Source organism: Saimiri boliviensis, chromosome 11, assembly GCF_048565385.1.
Source record: "Saimiri boliviensis isolate mSaiBol1 chromosome 11, mSaiBol1.pri, whole genome shotgun sequence".
Taxonomy (NCBI): Eukaryota; Metazoa; Chordata; class Mammalia; order Primates; family Cebidae; genus Saimiri; species Saimiri boliviensis.
In genome coordinates, this window is record NC_133459.1 from 46594344 (window position 1) to 46615341 (window position 20998).

General features: G+C 49.2%; 1 long non-coding RNA gene across 2 annotated transcripts in view; it reads left to right on the forward strand.

Moving 5' to 3' along the window:
• The window catches only part of LOC141580247 (uncharacterized), a 32702-nt gene extending 12360 nt beyond the window's left edge, over positions 1-20342 (forward strand). Inside the window, exons 4-6 of one of the 2 annotated variants that reach the window (XR_012512402.1) lie at positions 7564-7630; positions 9002-9083; positions 9406-20342. This is a non-coding gene — a long non-coding RNA (uncharacterized LOC141580247). Of the gene's footprint in view, positions 1-7563; positions 7631-9001 lie in introns of both variants that reach the window. The other variant, XR_012512401.1, reaches the window with a different exon arrangement.
• The last annotated feature ends 656 nt before the right edge of the window (positions 20343-20998 follow it).

The window sequence follows — 20998 nt, forward strand, 5'->3', positions numbered from 1 at the left end:
GGTTTATGGCCCCAGCTCTCTTCCTGACACTCACCGTGGGACTGACTAAATTCCCACCTTTGCCTGTGCCTCATCAAGTCCTACCTGTGTCTCCTGCACAGCAGGGGATAGGCAGGTCCTGATGGGTGCCCAGGGTCGCTGCAGCTCTGAGACACTGTGATTTCCTGGTATCTCAAGAGTAGAAGGTGATTTGGTTTTTTTGCAATAGGAATTGGGTATCAAGTTTGTGGAAAATTGAAAGTGAGTGACTGAATCTTCTGGCTGTAGGCCCAGCTGGGGCTCCGTCTGTCTCTAGCAGATGGGAAAGGGGCCTTGGGTGAGGGGAGCTGGCCTCAGACCCTCCTCTTGTCTGTGGAGAAAATGAGGCAGGCTCTCAGTGTCCCACATGGAGTGGGCCCAGCCAGGTGGGGCTGAGCTTCCTGGCCTGTGGAGACAAAGGAAAGGAACAGCATGGAGCAATGTGGCTTCTGTGTTGGGGGCTTGTAGGGAGAGCATCTTCTGCATCTCCGTGCAGCCCAGGCTTAGGGAGGAAAGCGCTGCTATTGGAATGGGACTGGAATGTGGATGGAGCCTTCCTCTTACAATGCAGACTTCATGGGCTTTTAACATGAAGGCCAGGTATGATCTGCTCCCTGCCCCGATGGCGGATTTGTCGTGTGTCAAGTCAGCTAGGTTGGAACTAACTGGGTTTTCCAGAGTTTCCTTCCCTGCCTAGAGTCAGGTGTGCAGGGGGCACCAGAGATGTTTTGTGGGAGATTTGGAAGGAGGACATGAACAGCAGTAGCATTCTTTGACACTTAGAGGGCAGTGCAGGGCCCCAGGCATCGGTGCAGTCACACCTGTTGGTATGGGAAAGGGGCTGGGCTTGCACTTCCTCCACCTCCTGCAGCATTTTTCTTTGGCCTCTTCTCCTGGCCCAAGGACGTGTTTAATTCCATGGTATAAATCTCCTGCTTCTCCTGCAGGCACTCTCACAGCCCAAGTTGGGGCTTTGGAGGTAGTGAGACCTTCAGGATTCCATCTTCACATCCATCTTTCCTCTAATTGTTTACCCGTGTGACTTCAGTCCCCAGCATCAGACCCAAGAAAACAGCCTCAGATAGATGGTTAAACCATCCCCCACTGCTGCATCAGGTCAAATCCCTGGAATAAAGCCCTATCTGACCACCCCTAGCAGTTCTGCTTCACCCATTAAAACTTGACCAGCACCTTGCCTCTCCGGGACCCTCTTGTGCTGCTCTGGCCTTTTTTTTTTTTTTTTTTTTTTTTTTGAGGTGGAGTCTTGCTCTTTCACTCATGCTGGAGGGCAGTGGCACGATCTTGGCTCATTGCAACCTCCACCTGCCGGGTTCAAGCGATTCTCCTGCCTCAGCCTCCTGAGTAGCTGGGATTACAGGCAACTGTCACCACGCCTGGCTAATTTTTATATTTTTAGTAGAGACGGGGTTTCACCATGTTGGCCAGGCTGGTCTCAAACTCCTGACCTCAAGTGATCCACCTACCTTGGCCTCACAAAATGCTGGGATTACAGGTGTGAGCCACTGTACCGGCCTGCTGGCCTTCTGTTTATTTGTTTGTTTCCTTGAACATGTGAAGCTCCCTCTCACTGCAGAGCCTTTGTATGCATGACTCCTTCTTGCTGAATGTGAGCCTTCACACTCCTCTGCCAAGCAACTCCTGCTCACTGGGCAGATCAAAGGTGTATGTTTTCTAATGGTGCTAAATGTTTTGCAGGTTTCTGGGATTTTGTGTGTGTGCATATGGGTGTGGTCATGTATATTATGTCTGTCTCCCCAGTAGACCACAATCTTCATGTAGTCACGGGCAACAGCTGACTGCATTCACCTCATCTAGCCCGTCCTAGGAGAGTGGTTGATACATGGCGGCTCTTTAGTGATGACTTATTTAATCATTGAATGCCAGATAGAGAAAACAAAGGAAAAAGGAAACAAAAGAGAAAGAGGAGATAGGATAGAAGGAAGAAAGAAAGAAGGAAAGAGGTTCTATTCATCATCGGATTTCTAGCAGTTATCACTACCCGAGAGCACCTTCTGGGGCAGGCCTCTCTGCGTCTCCATTATACTTCCATTCTTACCCTGAATGTTGAGTATTTCTTAGTTTCTTTTCTCCCAACTAGACTGTAATTACTCTGGGGTAGGGACTGGGCCTGGCACAGGGCAGGAGTGCACTGAATGTGTGAGCCTGCGGCAAGTCTGAGTATTTCAGCACGGTATTCCAAATCTTCTACTGCCAAGCTCCGGCTCACCCCCGGGCTCATCGCTTCCTGTCCCCAAACTCTTCCTTGTTCCCTGAACAAGCCACATTCCCTCCAAGCCTTTGTGTACGCAGTTCCTCTCACCTTGGATGGCCTCCCCACTTCTTCCTCTGGCCAACTTCAGACTATTTTTCAAGGCCAGCTTTAGAGCAGCTTCCCGGGGCTGGCTGGATGGTGAGGGTGTACTTGGGCTGAGGTGCCGACTGGTTTTCTTTCCCAAGGGTTTTCTTTCTCCCAAATGCTTCCCAGTGATTCAAAGGTTTTCCAGAAACAAGAGTCATCACTGGACCTCAGAATAGAAGGGAGGCTCGGGTAACTGAACTGGACATCACGTCCCTCTTGCTGTTGCCGGCACTTCCTGCCCTCCACCTCTGGTTGCTCTGACACACACCTTCCTGCTCCTCCTCTCAACTTAGTGCCTTTTCCCTTGCACAGGGCTTGGAGTTACTTTGGGATCACTAGTATCCCTGTCTTTATTCATCTGTGTTCATTCCTTTTGGGCCTTGTGCTGGACACTGGGGATGTAAGATACTCAGTCTCCGACTTGGTGAACTCTCAGGCTGACTGGAGACAGAGACGTCTGTAGCCTGAGTTGATAGATGGAATCCCATGGGGCTGTGGCACAAGGGACAACAAGGAAGCCTTTTCAGAGGATGTGGCATCTCAGCTTACACCTGAAGGGTTATCAGACAAAGGAGCGGTGAGTGTCCTAGGCAAAGGGATGGGGTCCCAGACACAGAGAACAGGAAGGAAGGCCTGGAAGCAAAAGAGAAGGGCTCATTCCAGGTACTGGAGGGGTGTAGTGTAACCTGAGATGGAGGAGGATGAGGGTCCCCTCCTGGTGAGGATGTCCACTAGGAGACAAGGGTGGACACGCTGGCCGGGATCATACCAAAAAGTGACTTTGGGAGTCAGGATAACAAATTTGAACTTTATTCAGAGGGCAATGGAGAGCCAGGATGGGTCTTGGTCTAACTAACTGTAAAGCAAAAGTAACCACCCTTGGTTTGATTCTGCTGTGAAGGACGGCATTCTAGTGTATCCTCTGCTGCTATCTCACTGTGCAACCTCGACCTGTCTTCCTCTACCCCATTTCAACCCTCCCCCACTTCCCAGCTCCAGGCCCCTTCAACTGTTGAGTAGGACATTTGGACCGAATGATTGTGAAGCTCTGTGAGCTCTGAGATGCTCTAGTTCTAAGATATTCTGTATGATTAATTAAATTATTTGATTAAATAACATTTACAAATTTTGTGCCAGGCATTTTAGAAAACCATGGGGATCCCAGTCTGCTGGAGAGGCAGATACACAAACGTATACCCATAACACAAAGCAGAATGAGCTCAGAGCTGTGGGAGCACAGTGGAGCCCACCTTCAGAGCTCTGACCTCTTTACAAGCCACTTTGGCTGCTTGGTACCCAGTTCTCCCTGGGCTCTGAGCCGGATGTTTTCCACCGGACCCAGCATTCGTGTCCAAGGGCTTGTTCCAAGGCACCTCCTGCTGGCCTCTGGTGATGCTGGGTGTGAAGACAGTGAGGGCTGGAGGGAAAGAGAGGAAGTGCCTTCCATCTCTCCTGTCATGGGACACCCTCCAAGAAGGGGCACCAGGCTCCCCACTGCCCCGGTGGGGATAAACTCTTGAACTCTCTGCAGAGATAAAAAGCGCTATCTCATCCCAGCCCTGAGTGTCAGCGGATGGGGCCGAGAGGGCCAACCTCCAGCTGCCTACACCCACACTGTGAGGAAAAGCTGTCTGAGGAGGGCAGGAGGGGCTGGTGCACCAGGCTCTGCCTCTGACTGGAGCTGCCCGAGCACAGCCATTCAGCACAGCCGGGGGCCCAGCAGGGGAGCCCTAGAGCTGAGTGTGCAAGGATCTGAGATAAGTGTGGGTTTGCATCCTAGTACTGCTACTTTTCTGAACTGGGATGATGAGCAAATCACTTCTATGAGCCTTAGCTCCCCACCAAGATGCATAGCAAGCCCTTTGCAAACAGATGATTTTCACAGCATTGGGATGAAGTGAAATCAGGCTGCCTGGGTCCAAGTACAGCTGCTCCTCTAGCTGTGTGACTTTGAGGAAGTTCACTTCAACTTGGTGCTTTGGTCTCCTCGTTTATAAAATGAGGGTTGTTGAGAGGGTGATGATGATGAATTCACAGTCACCTTCCTAGACAGCAACCTAGGATAGTGCCTGACGTGGTGGCAAGCACTATGGAAGAATCAGTTATTTATTATCAGCGTCAGTCTTTGGTCCACCCTCTGACAGCTGACCTGGGCCCCCTAGCCTCCCTCTTCTGCTCCCTCCCTGCTCTAGGAAGCCTCAGCATCTCTTGTTCTTTCTCTTCCCCTGGGCAAACTTTCTGTCTCACATCCACATCCTCTTATGTCTCAGGAGGAAGGATGCTCTGTGTATCCCTTGGCAGCATATGGGGAGGAATTTGAGGCTCCTGGGGACATAGCCTTTCTGGCCCAGCTTAGATGAGACCATGAAGGCTACCTCCTACTCCCTCTGCCCCATGCTAGAGAGAGGAACATTCTATTCCTGATCCTGCAGACAAAGTGTCATTATGGTGATTCATGGACTCAGAATTCCAGAAAGTCCAGGATGAAAGGGGCCTCAGAGGGTGTCCTGCCTACTCCATGGCCTTGCCCATGTCTCTCCATCTCCCGAGAGAAGGCACTAGACCTCAATATAAGTCTCAGGGCAGCAAGACTGACTCAGTTTCCCCATGATTCCCCTTGGGAATAATGCCCAAGGACCAGTAGGTCTCAATCTCACAGCTCCAGGTCTGAAAAGGAGCCTACTTGTCTCGTCACAGATCACAACTGGGTGGGCCAGCTCTGAGCCTTTGCTATTTGAAGGGATGTTTTGATAACCTCTTACTGCTCCTCCCCCACCCTGAAAAGCCCCACCTGATCACCCCACACTCTGGGCCTCTTGTTATCTCCTTACTCTAAGCTCCCCATCCATTACCGTCGGCTGGCAACACAAGTTTTATCTGAGCCTCTGTGGAATGGAATTGATTTCTGTGAATAATTGGAATAGCTGGCTAGTGACCCGGCATTGCTGCCACCAGGGTCGTTGGAGCTTCAAAGCTCTCATCCAGCTCTTCCTCTCTCCCAATTCCTGTGGATCTTGTCTGGTCCAAACCACCCTAACCTTTTGCTTGGGTCATGATTTCAGCTTTCTAACTGCTCACCCAGCCAGGCTCACCTGCCTCTTTCCCATTACTCCGCACCCCGTCATCCATTTCAATCCGTCCTCTGCATAGCAGCTAGATTGATCTTTAAAAGCTCAACCTTCCTGGACAGTAACGCCTTCTTACCTTGGCCTGTCATTTAGGGACCTTTCTGATAGAATTCCAGCTTAATTTTCCAGCCCTATAGGTAAAGATGCATTTTCATGTTCCCTAACCATCAGTCAAAGGAGGCCTTTGACTCCCTTAGGTGTGTTCATTCATTCTGCCAACCGCTGTTGAGCACCTACCTTATCCAGGGCCTCCATGGGGCACTAAGAATACAGACAGGGATTAGGTATAGACCTTGTCCTTAGGCAGCATGTGGATTTGTGGGAGATGCAGATTCACAAACAGATCATTTGTAATGGTGAGAAACAGGTTTTTAGAGAAGTCGTGGGTTAGAGGGATTGAGGAGAGGCTGTGAGAGCCCTAACCCAGCCAGGGTTTGGCGGGGAAGGTTTTCTGGAGGAGAGAGCATACAGTGAGGCCTCAAAGGATGAGAAAACTGGCCAGACAGGCCAAGGAGACCTTGTCTGTTAAACAGTACTGGTCTCTTTAACCAGACCAATTCAAATGTTTCTTCCAAGGATTCTTCCCAAATTGGCAAGACCTGCACAGCCCTCCCTCCAGGGCTGGTTTCAGGGGCATGCAGCCTATGTCCTCACATGGGACCCTGCACTCGGTTTACTCCTCTGCTGTTGCCATCTTGAAATTAGTAGTCATTTTTGAACAAGGGTCCCACATTTTCCTTTCTTCACTAGGCCCCTCTAACTTTGCAGCTGGTCCTGCTTCTCTCAGCCCTTGTCACTTTTGACCTTGTATTACATTTGCCCTCCGAACGCCATCTTTTCCCTGGTGAACACCTACCTTTCCAGCTGGGTCTGACTCATCTCTTTCCTCAGGGTCTCGCACAGAGGCAGGCACCCAAGAGACATCTGTAATGATGTTGGTGAATGCAAGGAGACCCTGCTGAAACACAGCCATCTAATCACAGCTAGGCCAGCATCCCGTGGGAAGGGGTGTGGCCCGGCCCGCACAAGCTCCAGGAATTCAGAGGGGAAGAGATGGCTGCATCTGGAGATGGCAGGACGTGATCCCCAAAGGACCCTCCATTGCCCTCCTCTTGTCAAAGGGCCCTGTCGACAGCGCAAAGCCCTTTCGATGTGTAGTTTCCATTCTTCTAGCTGTGCAGGTCCCCTTCCCGTCTCATTAGGCCCCTCCCCAGGCCTCTGGAGCTAGTGGCGAGAAGCTGGGAGGTAGGATGACAGCATCTTAATTTCCCTGCTAATTACAAGTGCTGGAAAGAGGGGTGCTAAATGCCAGATAATTACCCGGGAGGAGACACGCGCCAGACTCCTGGCTGCTCCCAGCCTCAGGAATTCTACTTAATAGTTTCCTTTTCTTCTTCCTTTGTTAAAAAAAGAACTAAAAAGAGTTAAGACCCCCGGCTTTCTCTCTTTAGGCTTAGAAAGTTAAAAAAAAAAGAGTGATCTTTTTTCTAAACTCTTTTCTACCTTCTCCTTATCAGGGACCTAGATTTAGATGTTAAGCACTGGGTCTGGGGAGAGAGTCTGAGGAGCAGCAACCTCATTTATACTTGAGTTAGGCTGAGGGTGTGGAATGGGGTTGGGGCTGGCAGGAAGGGGAGCCCCAGCCCTTTGCTGTGCTCACTACCCCTAGACATGCAAGCAGACACACACACACACACACACACACACACACACACACCCCTCCACTTTTGAGAATGGGAAACTGAGCTGCCTGTATTGTTTAGGACTGCAGGAGTCAGGGAGGGGGTACCCTCTGTGGGCTCTCATTCCCAAGGGCAGGGGGCAGAGGAGGGGGCAATGTCACCCAGTTGCTTGGCCTCGCTCCCACACCCTGATGCCTGCCAGCTTCAGGCGCAGCTTGAAAGGCTACTAACAGGAAGCTATTAAGTTGATGAGCATTCTTGTGGTCCTGGATTGATACAGTGACGCTCTGTTTTGTAAAGCTGTTGTAATTTCCATAATAACATTTTCCTCTTCTTAAATAAACTTGGACTCTAGCCCGAAGAATGTGGCTGGCTTCGCCTGGGGAATTCAGGACCTGAGACTATGGAAGGAACACCTCCTGGTAAGGTGGGAAGGGGAAGGGAGAATCACCATTTCTCCAGCCCTGACTGGAGCAGGCCAGTGGAGTCCAGGTCCAGCAGGAATCTCAGAGGGCTCCATAGCTTTGCTCTGGGCCTGGCCGGGGCTTCTGGATATATTCCTTTCATAGTACAGGAAGGCAGCCTAGTACGGTGGTTAAGATTATAGACTCCAGGTTTTGGTTATAGGACCACTACGTACTACTTGTACGATCTTAGGTAAGTTACTTAACTGCTCTGTGCCTCAGTTTCCTCACCTGAAAAGTAGGGAGAATAATAGTATGTAACTTACACTGTGAAGATTAAATGAGATAATATATGTAAAGTGGCTCATGCAAAGCATATACTTAACACATTTTAAAAATAAATGTTCAGAGATGACCCTGTCTCAGATAAGTTAACAGTTCTAAGTATCCCAGGGTCTAGAGTGAGGGAATAATAAAGTCTTTGCATTTTTGAATCATTGAACTATAAAAGTCTTAAGAATATGGAGTAATGGAATCAAATAATAATTATCAATGTGGACTTTTATGCTATGAAACAGAATGATATTCACATCTTAAGGCCTGAAAGGTCAGACTAGCTGTCCAGGGTCTGCTCCAGAATCTCCATGACTGAGAGCCTGTTACCTCCTAAGGCTGCCCCTGGGAAATCCTTGAATATGGAACCACGTGTTGCTTCCTTTTGTCAGCCCCTATTGGTCCTAGTTCGCTCTGGCCGCAAGAACCTATCTGCTTCCTCCTCCCACGAGAAACCGGGGAGAGATCGAGACGGCACCCAAAACCTGCTCTTCTTTGAGCTGTTCCCTCTCAACCAGGCTTTCCATCATGCCATTGCTAGGCTGCCTTGGTTTGGCCAAGCCCATCCCCCTAGTATCCCAGTGTGAACACCGGGTAAATATGTCTGTGGCAGGGCTTAGAGGGATTCTGTCACCCTCCATATCTCTTAACCTGGTCCAGGACCAGGGTCTTCCTGGCAGGTTAGCTTCCCTGGAGCTCGACTTTTAGAGCCCATTTCAGCAAATAGTTTCAGGAGTGAGCATGCGTGTATATGCATGTGTATGTGTGTAAGCCTAGGCATGTGTGCCTTTGAGTAGAAGATTGGAAAGGGAGTTTTGAGGCTGAATCTCAGAATTTAAGACCATCAAGACCACAGAGGGAAAAGGAAGGAAGTACAATGGCTGAAGTCCTCCCGGTGGAGACTGGCCCAGTCCTCACTGTGAGGACACCTGCTGAAGTGCTGAGATGGGCAGCAGGCTGGCAAGGCCTCTGCCTTACGTAGCCTCCAGGGGGTCTGCAGAACCTCTACAATTTCCCATTATTGTTTCACAATTTCCCCATATTATTTCCTTTCAGAAGAAGCAAACGGCCTGCAGATGGGACACCTATTCACCGCTGATGCAAGTGTGACTGTGAGGTGAAGACATTTTTCTAAAAGGTAGCTTGCTGGGCATCCGGTGGGCATTGGGAAAGCTATGTAAGGCTGTGTGGGTGTGTCCTGCACACAGGTGTCTGGCAAAGGGTAAGTTAGGGCTGAGATCCGGCCAGAGCTCTGCTCATAAGACACATTCCCCTGGCCTGGGGCAGTGTCCAACCAGAGGAAGGGACACTTTTTTCTAATGCACACAACAGGTGTCCCAAGGTCTAGCAGCAGACAAGGGGAGTGGGTGATAAAATGAGGGAAAATGCCCAGCCAGGAATACAGAAACTGGAAAGGGTGACATTTATCCGGCCTTTTCCTGAAGGCTTGTATGCTTCAGGCCTCCCCAGACAGATGGAGCACAGGACTGACCCAGACCCAGTGCCTTCGTGTAAGAACTCCAGTCCAACAGAGGAAACAGACACCCAAGCAACCGTGAGGAAAAGCCGTGGGAGCCGGGGGCCGAGGGGTGGTCTCCAAATGCTCTCCAGCTCCAGGCTGTGAAGGATCCACAGGAGGACATCAGGTAAGGGGTGGGAGGCCGAGGCAGCATGGTGACAGTGGTGAGTACAGAGTGCTTCTCAGCTCCCCGCAGGTCTCAGGGGGAGGAAGGCCTTTAGCACCCATCTGATGCACGAGTGAGTGATTGAATGCGGACACATGGGTGCCTGTGGGGGAACTGGAGAGAGCTGAAGCTGGGGAGGTGGGCAAGGCTTAGATCTGCAGGGTCCCCTGAGCTGTATGTGAAGATGTTCAAATGTTTCTCTGATTGGTGACAGGGAGCTGTTGAGTGACTGATGACATCCGTTGGAATAATCCTTCTGGCAAAGGTGTGGAGACGGCTCAGAGGGTTGAGGTAGGGGCAGGGTGACCTCAGCCTCATGTGCTGCCATGGGTCTGAACAGGGTGAGTGGGCCTGCATAGAGTTTGGTGCAGAGCGCGCAGGAGGCTGAGGAAGGCGGGGCTGAATGGATGCAGAGGCACTATGTGTGTTCCCCAAGCGTGGCTCTCGTGGGCGTGGGGCTCCTTTGCCAGCAGCCACGTGTCCTGCCTGGACCCTGAGCCTGCTGGTCAGAAGCAGCATGTGGTATCTCTCCCAGGTTGAACGTGAGCTTGGAATCCAGGGACCACTTGAGTCACCAAATCAGCAGCTATGACCCCAATTTCAGGCAGGGGTGACATCACACCTATTGTGTTCTGTGGAGGAGAAGCTGGAGGTGATGGGGGAACATAGAACAGAGAGCAGTTAGGGGAGCAAGGCAGTGGGGGCCACTGGGGTCTGAGGAATAAGAAAGCCTGGGGCAAGAGGTTGCTGTTTGAGCCCAGCTCTGCCAGGTGACCGTGTCCAGCTCACCACCCCCAACCCTGCCCACTGGGACAACTCATAGAACATCAGTCCAAGGAAGGGGTATGAGAACCTCTGCAGCCCCTTCATTTTTTTGATGGGGTTTCCTAGGCTGCTTTGAAGAGCAATGTTTAGGAAAGGAGAGACTCTGACACCCAGAGAGGGCTGTGGGGTGAGGGTTTACTGCAAGCGACTAGCGAGTAGGCAGTGTATACAGGAGGCCGGGCTAAAGCGGGGCGACTGTTCTTTCCTCCCATTGCCTGCGGCCCAGCATTCAGGACCCTTTCTGATGATCCTCCCCTGTTTCTCTGTCTGCTTCTTTACCTTAAGCTCCTCCTTTCCACACCCGCTGGATGCTGGCTCCTGGCTCTTCTCCAAGCAACTCCCTCCCTCTTCTGCCTCTACCTGCTGCCCATCCTGTGTCCCCTCGGCATCTTTCCCCCCTGCCCTCAGCTCAGGTGCCCCGGCCTCCCTTGCCTCATTGCTGCCCTCTCTTCCTGCTTCAACTTCCAGCCTGAGCCAGGTCTCATCCTCTTCTTTTAGAAAACACTCTTTCACCTTGAATGGTAATTACTTGTGTCCATGTGATTGGAGTCAGAGGGCCTGGTTTGAAGCCCTGCTCTGAAGAGTGATATAAATTTGGGTGTGGTCCTTAACCTCCTAAGGCCTCCTTTTCTCCTTTCTAAAATAAGAATATGGGCCTTTGAGACCCATATTCTTAGGGTGTCCGTGTGTCCTGGCTTGCCTGAGACATCCCAGTTTCTGCCTGTTGTTGCTGTGTAATTATTAACAGTGTGCCCTTTTACTCCCAGAAGTGTCTCAGTTTATATGATAAATAATGTGTTCACTCTACTCCTAAAGCTCTTTTGAAGATCAGGTTAGATGATCCTGTGAGATAATCCATGTAAAATTTCTCAGCAGAGTGCCTGGCATAGAGTAAGTGCTCATTAAATCTTCACTTGTGTTGTCTCTCTCCGGCAGACTGAGCTTGTTGAGGGAGGGACTGTGTCTGATTCAGTTACATTTACCAGATAAGAATGGCCAATTAGGAGAGAATTCAGAGTACAATCAAGCCCAATAAATGTCACAGTGACGCTGAGGGTTACTTTGTCTCTCTTTCATGACTGAAAAGCATTACAGCAACTTTATTACTCACCTCCTCTTTGCACCGTGTGGTGGCCCAGGAGCACTGAGCAAGGGAGCCACATATCTTGTGTACCTACTGTGTGCAAAGCTTTCTTCTTTCTATCATCGTGTCCTCACATACAGCCAGAGAGGTAGGTCTGGTGCTAAGGGACTACGGCCGTGAAAGAGCAGTTCTGTTTTAGGATTGTAAGAAATAGGAGTGGGAGTGGTTGAGAGGTGAACTGGGGTGTCTGCGGGGAACACATGGCTCTGAGCTTGTGAACCACAGGAAAGGAGCATGTGCTGTTCTTCAAGGGTGAAAACCATGGAAGGGTCTTCATCCAGGAGTGACATGGCATAGTCAGATCTGTATTTCAGAAAGATCTTTAGGACAGGTGCAGGGACTCGTGCCTGTAGTTCCATAATTTTGAAAGGCCAAGGCCAGGAGGATTGCTTGAGGTCAGTAGTTTGAGAACAGCCTGGGTAACACAGTGAGACCACGTCTCTATTAAAAGTTTAAAAATCAGCCAGGGGTGATGGCGTGTGCCTGTAGTCTCCAGCTACTCAGAAGGCAGGGGTGGGAAGATAACAAGCCCAGGAATTTGAGGCTTCAGTGAGCTATGCTTGTGCTACCACACTCCAGCCTGGGCAACACAGTGAGACCCCGTCTCTAAAATAAAGAAAGAAAGACCTGGTGTGGGATGAGCTGGAGGGGTGTGAGGCCAGATGAGAGATGACCATCGTAGTAATCCAAATGGGAGATAATAGGGGTGAGGCAAGTGAGCCAGAGAATTGTCTAAGATAGTGGCTTTCCTAGCGCTTAGAAAAATGTTTGGCATACATGTTGTTAATATTGACAAAGCATGATCTTCATTATGAAAACGATAGTAAGGAGAATAATTATGCTTATTTATTGAGTCTTATAACGTGTGGTATTCAGTGCTTTATCCAGACTATTTTGCTTAATCTTTGTAACTGTCCTATCATGTAAGTGCTGTTACTATCCCTATTTTAGAAATGAGGAAACTGAGACCCAGAGAAGTGAGGTGTTATGGCCAAGATCACACACAACTGGAGAGAAAGAAGATTTCAAGCCACAACTGCCCAACTCAGAGCTTAAGCTCTAATTAAGACACCAGGTATTTCTTGGGCAGTCTTGGGCACTGAGGAGAGACCCAGCAGGAGAAGCCTGTGTCAGGCTGGCCTTGGAGGAGAGGAGAGGGTAAGTTTATTGTGTAATGGGGCCTCTGAGTGAGAAGAGCTCCTGTGGAATCTCCAGGGCAGTTTCTGTCCCTGGAAGCTTTCTCCCACTGATGCAAGCCAAGGCGGACCTAGGAGAGCAAGGAACAGGCGGGGGAGGGATCCGGAAACCTGCCCTCCCCCCACCAGGTTTTGGTTTCCTGGTGCTTCTAGGATCATCTCTCTTCCGGTACCAGCTCCTTGCAGGGGAACCAACTCGTTTCCTCCAGAGACCACCATCTCTCTTCTAATTGGTGGAAAATTGGTTGCTAACTGTCAGGAAATTGCCGATTTTCCATCCATTACTGGGAGGACCAGGGCTGTGTAGCTGTGGGGGGACTCTGGGTGGGAAGCAGATGCTGATTAGGCCTTGCAGGTAACGATTAGGTTCGTGGACCTCCTCAGGCAGTCCTCCCAGGCTGCTTATTAACTCCCTGTGAAGACCCATTGGGCAGGAGATATTGGTTAAATGGAACGCAGAGCCACAAAAGAGTTACTATTCATTAGGCCTTGGTTGTGGGGAGCGGGGAGACCCGGGAACAAACTGTGGCTTCAATCCAGGAATGTTAAACAGCCCCATAAGCTGGCAGAGAACTTTATAATTGCTGCTATTAAAATATATGTATTTATATAGGTGATTTGTTAGAGAAAAGAATTTCAACATTCGAGTGAGATCCCTGCTATGATTTTACCGAGGATTAAGTTGTTAGGGACTAGATATTAATTAAGGCTGAGGGCCGCAATCCTTTCCTAATTAGCTCATGGAATATAATTTGCCTGCAAATGCTACTGTTAAAATCACCTTGAGTTTGTCTGGAGCTCTCCTCCAGCTGGATCAGGTGGGCTTTACCCCATTACGTGAGCAGAGGGGAGGGGAGGGGTCAGGAGGCCTGGGCTCCACTCCCAGCCCCTGCTCCTGACTCATGAGGAAGGGGTCTTTTTCTGGCTTGTCCCTACAATGAAGAGGGACTTAAGGGATGGGATATGTCTGAGTAGCCCTTCTCAGCCAGGACACTCTGAGACCCATAGTGTAGGTGAATAGTCAACGTAAGGCTGAGGATGAAAATGTCTTCCTGCCCATGCTCTTCTGGGTTCTCCACAACCTGAGAGATCTAAAGGACTTGCGGAAGGGAAGTCAGAGAGTTCTCCTATGGGGCTCGAACTTCAATTGTCCACAGGGCGCCTTTCTGAAAAGCAGGAAATGAGGGCTTTTGCCAGTTTCTGTGACAGGTAGAATTGTGCACCCAGCAGTTCTCACCTACTAGTAAACCCCACGTGGGTCCCTCTGTCCTCTGACCAGTCCATCCCTATTCCCTGAAAGCTATGTGGCCATCAATATTGGTTCATGCTCTACCATTCTAGAAATTCTTGTCTTCTGCTCACCACCTTCTCTGCCTAGCAAATCCCACCTATCCTTTAGCACCTGATTCAAATGTCCCTTCTTTATCAGTCCTTTCCACATTGTCCCAGGCAGGGCAAGTTAGGCCCTTCCCTAATTCTGCTTTTCATGAATTCTCCATCAAGCCTTTAGCTAACCTTGCTCTGCAAGATGGCTGTTAAAGTCTTGGTCTCACCTATCAGACAATGAACTTCTTGAAGGCAGGGGCCTGAAGGTGTCTAATTCAACGTGAAATCCGCAGAGCCCATAGCGGAGTAGGTGTCAAAGTTGGCTGAGCTTAGCTTATGTTTGGCTTGTACAGTGTCTTCAGGAAAGGGCTCCTGGTCCTTTGCCCTGGCATGAAGAGGAAAATAGGCTTTGAAAATAGGTGGTGCCTGGGTCCTTGTATGTTCTCTGGGGCTGTGAGGTCTGGATGTTGTTCTCAGCCCTGGCGTAGGTGGTTAAGAGGGGGTCCGATATCCCCACCTTACCCTGGGCTTCTGGGCCTGAGGAAGGGGCAGGTTGAGAAGTCCAAGCCTATATCTTCTTCTCTTTCTTTCTGAGATCCCTAACACAGACCTGGGCATACAAAAGGGGCTTGGGAGGAAGAAATGAGGCCACATTGCACTGGATCAGTTGGCCACGATGCAACCCACAGAAAAGACTGAGGAAAGTTGTTCAAACCCAGCCTTATAGGCTCATAAGCTTGCCTGCAGCTCCCTGGGCTGCAGACTGGGGATCAAAAGCAGGGAAGGTGCTGCTGACTGTGAATGTAAACAGGTTCAAGAAGGGCTTAAAGAAATTCCTAGATGACAGATCCCTAGTAGGTAACAGGTCATTAATAACCATGAAAGATGATGATGGTAATAATAATAATAATTAATAATAACACCTTCAAGGGAGCTTTTATACTTTTAAAAGCTTTTTTCTTGCCAGTATCTCATTAGATACTCACCACTGCTTGCTTTCCGGAGGCAGAGGGGAGGGTTTGATGTGCAGAAAAGCGAAGGGACTTGCCTAAGGCCACACAGCTTGTTCAGGGCCGAGCTGGCACTAGATTCAAGGGGCATTCCTGACTCCTTCCCCAGGACTTTCTTTGAGGGTGGGATACACTATTGAAAGGAGATATTGGAAGTGTCCTGAACCTAGAGCCTCATTCCTGCCCTCCTCTTCCCAATTCAACGGCCCCAGTCCTGCATCATCATATGACATCCATAAACTCTTCATTCTAAGGTGAGCGCAATGGACAGTGGAAACCAGCATCCTAGCCTGGTCACTAATTTGCCACGTCACATTGAGCAACAGTCTTCTGCTCTCTTCCGTTTTCCCATTTGTGCAAGGTGATGGTTGGATATTCTGGGAAGTTAGCCTTTTGGATCTACTGATTCCTCTTGGTTAAGTGGGATGGTGGAAGTGCCTGTCATGAGGCATAATTGACACATGCATGAAACTAGCTTAGTAATGTGCCTGGTGTGGAGTGATCACTCAACATATATGTTTTGGGCAACGTCTGAGAAAATAGACCCCAAGGTGAGACACTCCAGGTTGCTGTGGAACAGGCCTGGGAGAGAATTGTGTCGTCTCTGGGTGGTTGGTCTGCTGTTCCCCTACTCAAGGGTTTTCAAGCTGGGTTCTGTGGGCCCTGTGGCCTTTTGGGGAGTCTTCCTCAAGTGTCCTCCTTGCAGTGGTTCCTTAGAAAATTTTTGGTGATCTGTAGTATTTTTCTAGAATCTGGAAGAGCCTATTCTGTAAGTGGAGTGAGGCTGTGGAAGTTTTGTGAGTTCACCCAATGCATCACATCTTAACTGTGTAAGCACATTCGTTCTGAGGCTAGTTTATCTTATTCTATCCTCGCATTGTCCTGTAATTTGCTCTTGATAGGAGCACTTGTTCTAAATGACAATCAAGTTCCCCCTCGGCGAGCGAAAGGGGTCAGTGCTGCCACCTACAGACAGAAAGGTGATAAGATTAATTTCATGAAGAGCCTGGTTAAAGAGCAGCAGAAAAAGAGAGGAGAGCTTTCATTGTCAGCCCCACACTCTCCCTCACCTTTTTATCCTACAATTTAAAAACCTATCATCGTTTACCACTATTATCTTCAGACATCTCACCTTAACAGAAATTGCTGATGGCAAACCCTGATGCATATGATGCCATTTCTATTTGGGGGGGCACCACTGGAGCCCTGAAATTACCATGGTAAGATGTGAGATGATTCTGTATCCATTTATCAATTGGTTCAATACATATTGTATCATTGCTCTGGTACTGGATCAAGATTGCGAAGGTCCTGCATCTGCAGAATTTGCAAAGCTTTGGCTTAACAGATCCCGTTGGGATGGGATAATCTAAACCTAAATAATAGGAATTGACCAAATGGGGAATTCTTACTTTTGAGGTTTAGTGAGCTCACAGGAGTTTCCTCCAGATCTTTCTTAGGCCAGTGTGCAGATGCAATCTGTTCAGTGTGAGAAGCCAGAAAGTGAGATCTGATCGCTGCAATTCAGGGGTCATGGTGAATTTGAAATTTACTGCCAACTTTCCTTGGCCACAGAGATTGTGAACAGGAAGTGAAACTTGCCTCAGACAACCTGGGGGTGCAGAGCTAATATAGACTGAGGAAGTCAAACATGTATAGACCATTCTCAGGGCAACCCATGCCAGAGCATCTCTACAAATCCACTTATCAAACGTATTCTCCGTTCATCAAAGGAAAAAACAAGTGCTCGGAGTTGGGGAACTATCCTGTGTAAGGCCCCCAGCAGATGGAGAATGGAGTCAGGAGCAGAATCCAGGCCTTTTGATTCCTCACCACAGGCTCTCCAGGGAGACGTCCACAGTAGGTGACCTCCTGGAATAGGATCTGTTTCCCCATCCAAAGCTTCCTTTCCCTGAGGTCTATGGAGATGAAGCTTAATCTTTAACGGACTGGCTTTCAGTTTAACTGCTCCCTTGGCAATGATTGATACCAAGTGACCTAGTCTGGCATCTAGTGAACCTGACCAGGCCTGACCCACGAGAGTGTTGGTGGCTTCCAGGCCCAGGCATGGGCTCATATGCAGGTGGATGAGGCTTGGCAGGTGCTGGAATGGCCTCCTACCTAAGAATATCTTCTCTGTCCTGTGCCTGGAATTCTGTTGTTTAGATGGTCATTCCTCACAAGTAGGCTGTCACAAATGCTCCTGGCAAGGGGAGCTAGTAACATAAGTTGTGATTCAAATACTCTTGGGCCTGTCATTTGACAGTTCTGGTGTCCAGCAGCTCAGAAGAATTCCAGGCTTCATGACGCTTAGTCCCAGGTTAGCAAGCTGATGAAATACCACTGGATCTGAAGTGAAATCAGACTGTAAGCTTCTTATGGGCAAAGACAAGGGTCTGGAGCTGTATGGGGCGAGAACACAGACTTGGAGCTGGAAAGGCCTTGTTGCAAAGTCCAGCTCTGATGGTCACTAGCTGTGAGGACTTGGACAAGCCCCCCTGAGCCTCAGTTTATTTGTCTACCAAATGGAGAAAACAATACCTCTCTCTAGACTCTTTTGGGAATGAAATGAGAAAGTCAATGTAAAGTGTCTGGTTATTACAGAGGCACAGACTTAAGCCAGGCACAGATGGTGTTTTTTCCCTCATTTTTCTCTCCTCTTAAATTTGATTTAGCTGTCCCTTTGTAGTGAGGAAGAGAAGATCCTTGGTTCATCTAGGGAGAAGAATTTTTCTTATGTACTCTGGGATTTTACAAGGATAGCCTCTCTCTGTGAGACTGGATAGTTAGCAGATATCAGGTCTCCATCCTATCCTGTCCACTGAAGCATCTGGAACCATTGAGCAGGGCTAGATCCTTCACCCTCAGTATCTCTTTGCTTCTTCTGATGACTATGAACATTGCAAACTGAGAAAGTGTATCAGCCAGAGTTTGTCACAGTCTCTTGTCTCTGTTTTGTGTCTTGGTACCAGCCCACATCAGCCATGGGTCTGGCAGCAACTCCCTCCCTCTGCTGTCACACACTGGCACCTCTGGCAGCATGTGGAAATGTGGTATTTCAGTTCCCTGCCTAGGCCACCGCAGAGCTTGTGTCCTTCATTTTAAGAGGTGTGGCCAGGAAGGACATCAAATGGGAAGGTGCTATTCTTCCCTCCATGCCCCAGTGCCAGACGGCACTGTCCCCGACTGCCTGATCATGCCATCCTCTTTCATGTTCCTGTGTCTTCCTCTTCCTCTTCCCTCTGCCTGGAATGCCTTTCCTAGAAGCTCTGTCTGGAGAACAGCTCATCATTCAGCTCAGGGATGTCTTATGAGCAAGGACAAGGGTGTGGATGGCAGAGATGCATGGGAAAAGAACACAGATTTGGAGCTGGAAGGGCTCCGTGCAAAGTCCGGCTCCAACAGTCACTACTTCCCACTGCTCTGCATGTATCTATTTACCTGCCCACCTCTCTTACCATCTGGAAGCTCCATGAGGAGTCCCCACGTCCTGATCTGGAGCTCAGTGCCCAGGACTATGTTCCTGGGACCGTTGAGATGAAGTCCTGTGTGAAGGCAGGAAGGTAGCTTCTGTGACCTCCCTCGTGAGGACAGATCGGGAGCCAGGGTTGGAGGTCAGGCAGGCTGAAGCAGGAGACCACGAAGCCCCCGGCGGAAGCCACGGCTCCTTCTCTGTTTTGGTTTTGCTTCTGTGGGCCTTTCATTTCAGAAGTTAATCTTGTTAATGCCAGCAATGTCATTTCGGCAAGCCAGCAATTTCCTTTTGCCCTTTATTTAACAAGCCCTCACCCCACCCCAATCTCTATAATAAAGGCATGCAGGTGGGTAATTACAGAGGTGTAAAGTGAGGTGCTGGGCCAGGGCCAGCTGGGCATTCTGGAGCATCTGCTGGGGAGGGTGCTGGGAAACTCCACAACTCTGCTATTCAGTTTTAGGTAAGGACATGGGGTTGTAGAGAGAGTGAAGCATTTATACGAGGCTTCATAGGAAGTAGAAGGCAGAACCAGGACAGAATCCAGGTCCTTAACCCTCAGCTAAGGTCCTTTCCACTCAGTGCCAACACTGACCCCGTACATGTGTCCTGTGGAGCATCCCACAGGCGTGCTTGCTGTCCGTCCATCTGTCCATCCATCCATCCACCCACCCACCCATCCATCTACCCACCCACCCACTCATCCATCCATCCATCCATCCATCCATCCATCCATCCATCTGACCACCCGTCCGTCTGTCCATCTGTCCATTCATCCATCCATCCATCCATCCATCTACCCACCCATGTTTTCTATAGATATTTATTGAGGGCCTACTACATGCTAGACGTGGTGACTATACCAATGATCGAGACTGCCACAACTCTGTCCTCACAGAGACAATGATCTCGGATCACAGTCACACTCAACGTGATGGAGGCGCAATGTGTGCACTGAAGATTTTAGTAGAGAGTAGCAGGTGCTATGTCAGATGTGAGCATTGTGTCTCTGTGGGAACACACACAACTTCTCAGAGGAGAGAATATGGCAGTGTCGCGAGTCTTGAAGGATAAACAGTAGTTTGCAAAAGTTGGTGTGTGAGGGCAGGGCAAGTTTTTTAACAAATCTGGGAGGATATTTATCCAAATGTTAATGGGGCTCATCTCTGGGAACTGGGATTTACAGGGTAGTGGCTGGGAAAAGGGAGAGGACAAATTTTACTTTCTATTTTCTACCTTTGGTATTATTTGAATTAGACTGTGTGTATTAGCATTTTAATAAAAAGATTTCTGTTTTAAAAAAACAGCATAGGGCATTTGGAGAATAACAAGTGTGACAAGTACAGAGTGCTGGAGGGAGAGAAGGAGAATGGGGGGTCAGCGGGTTCATCTAAGAAGGCCCTGAAATGCTGGGCTGAGGAGTTTAGGCTTTAACCATAAGGGCCCATGGCGCTGAGGGTAGGGGCCACATCCACAGAGTCTAGAAATGTCTGCACATAGTAGATGCTCAATTAATCTATACCTCCGGTCAAAGCGGAGGACCATAAAGGTGTGGTGCTTTGCCCCCATGTGTTGGTAGCAGTGGGGAACCCACTATGGGAAAATGTGAACCTGCGGAAGTGGGTAGAGTGGTATGGAGAATTCTATAATGCGAAAAGAGAGAAGAATGCTGTGGCTTCTTCTTAGGTCAGAGGAGTGTGGAATGGGCCACATCCAGGGACCCTGCCATAAGCTGGCAACCACAGGACATACTTTTTTTTTTTTTTTTTTTTTTTTTTTTTTTTATAATAAGGAAATTCCCCACACAGAGCCTTTTCCAGACCAGATAAAAGTTTTTGATGTCCTTTGTGGCTAAAACCTGATCAAAGTAGGCTACTACCATCTTTTGCCTCCCAGATAGTGTCTTCCTCATTTCCCCAAAGACATCTTCAACACAGCAGAGGAGGGGGCATCCTAAAATGCAGCTCTGACCCTGCTGCCTTCTTGCTTGAGTGCTTTAGGGTAAGTTCAGTCCCCTTGCCCCGGCTTAGGAGTCCTCGTTGTCCTGTTCCTTGCTTATTTCTCCTTCCTCATCTCCCATGCTTTCTTACTCAAACCCTACTCTGCGGCCAAAGTGCTCTATACTATTAAATCTATTTACTATTAAATATGTCAAGTATGCTTACTACTTAGAACACCAGGACGCCTCACTGACCTCAGTATTTGCATACCTATCTCTCCCCTGGCACACCACCCATCTCTCCCTCCTGCCTGATGATCAGCTTCTTGATGCCAGGGACTATTTTTTGCTACTCCCAGCACTTTGCACAGCAACTGGAAGGTACTGGGTGTTCAGTATTTGTTGAATCAGTGTGTGAACAAATAACAGGGCCCTTCTGCAATGATTTCTCTTGTA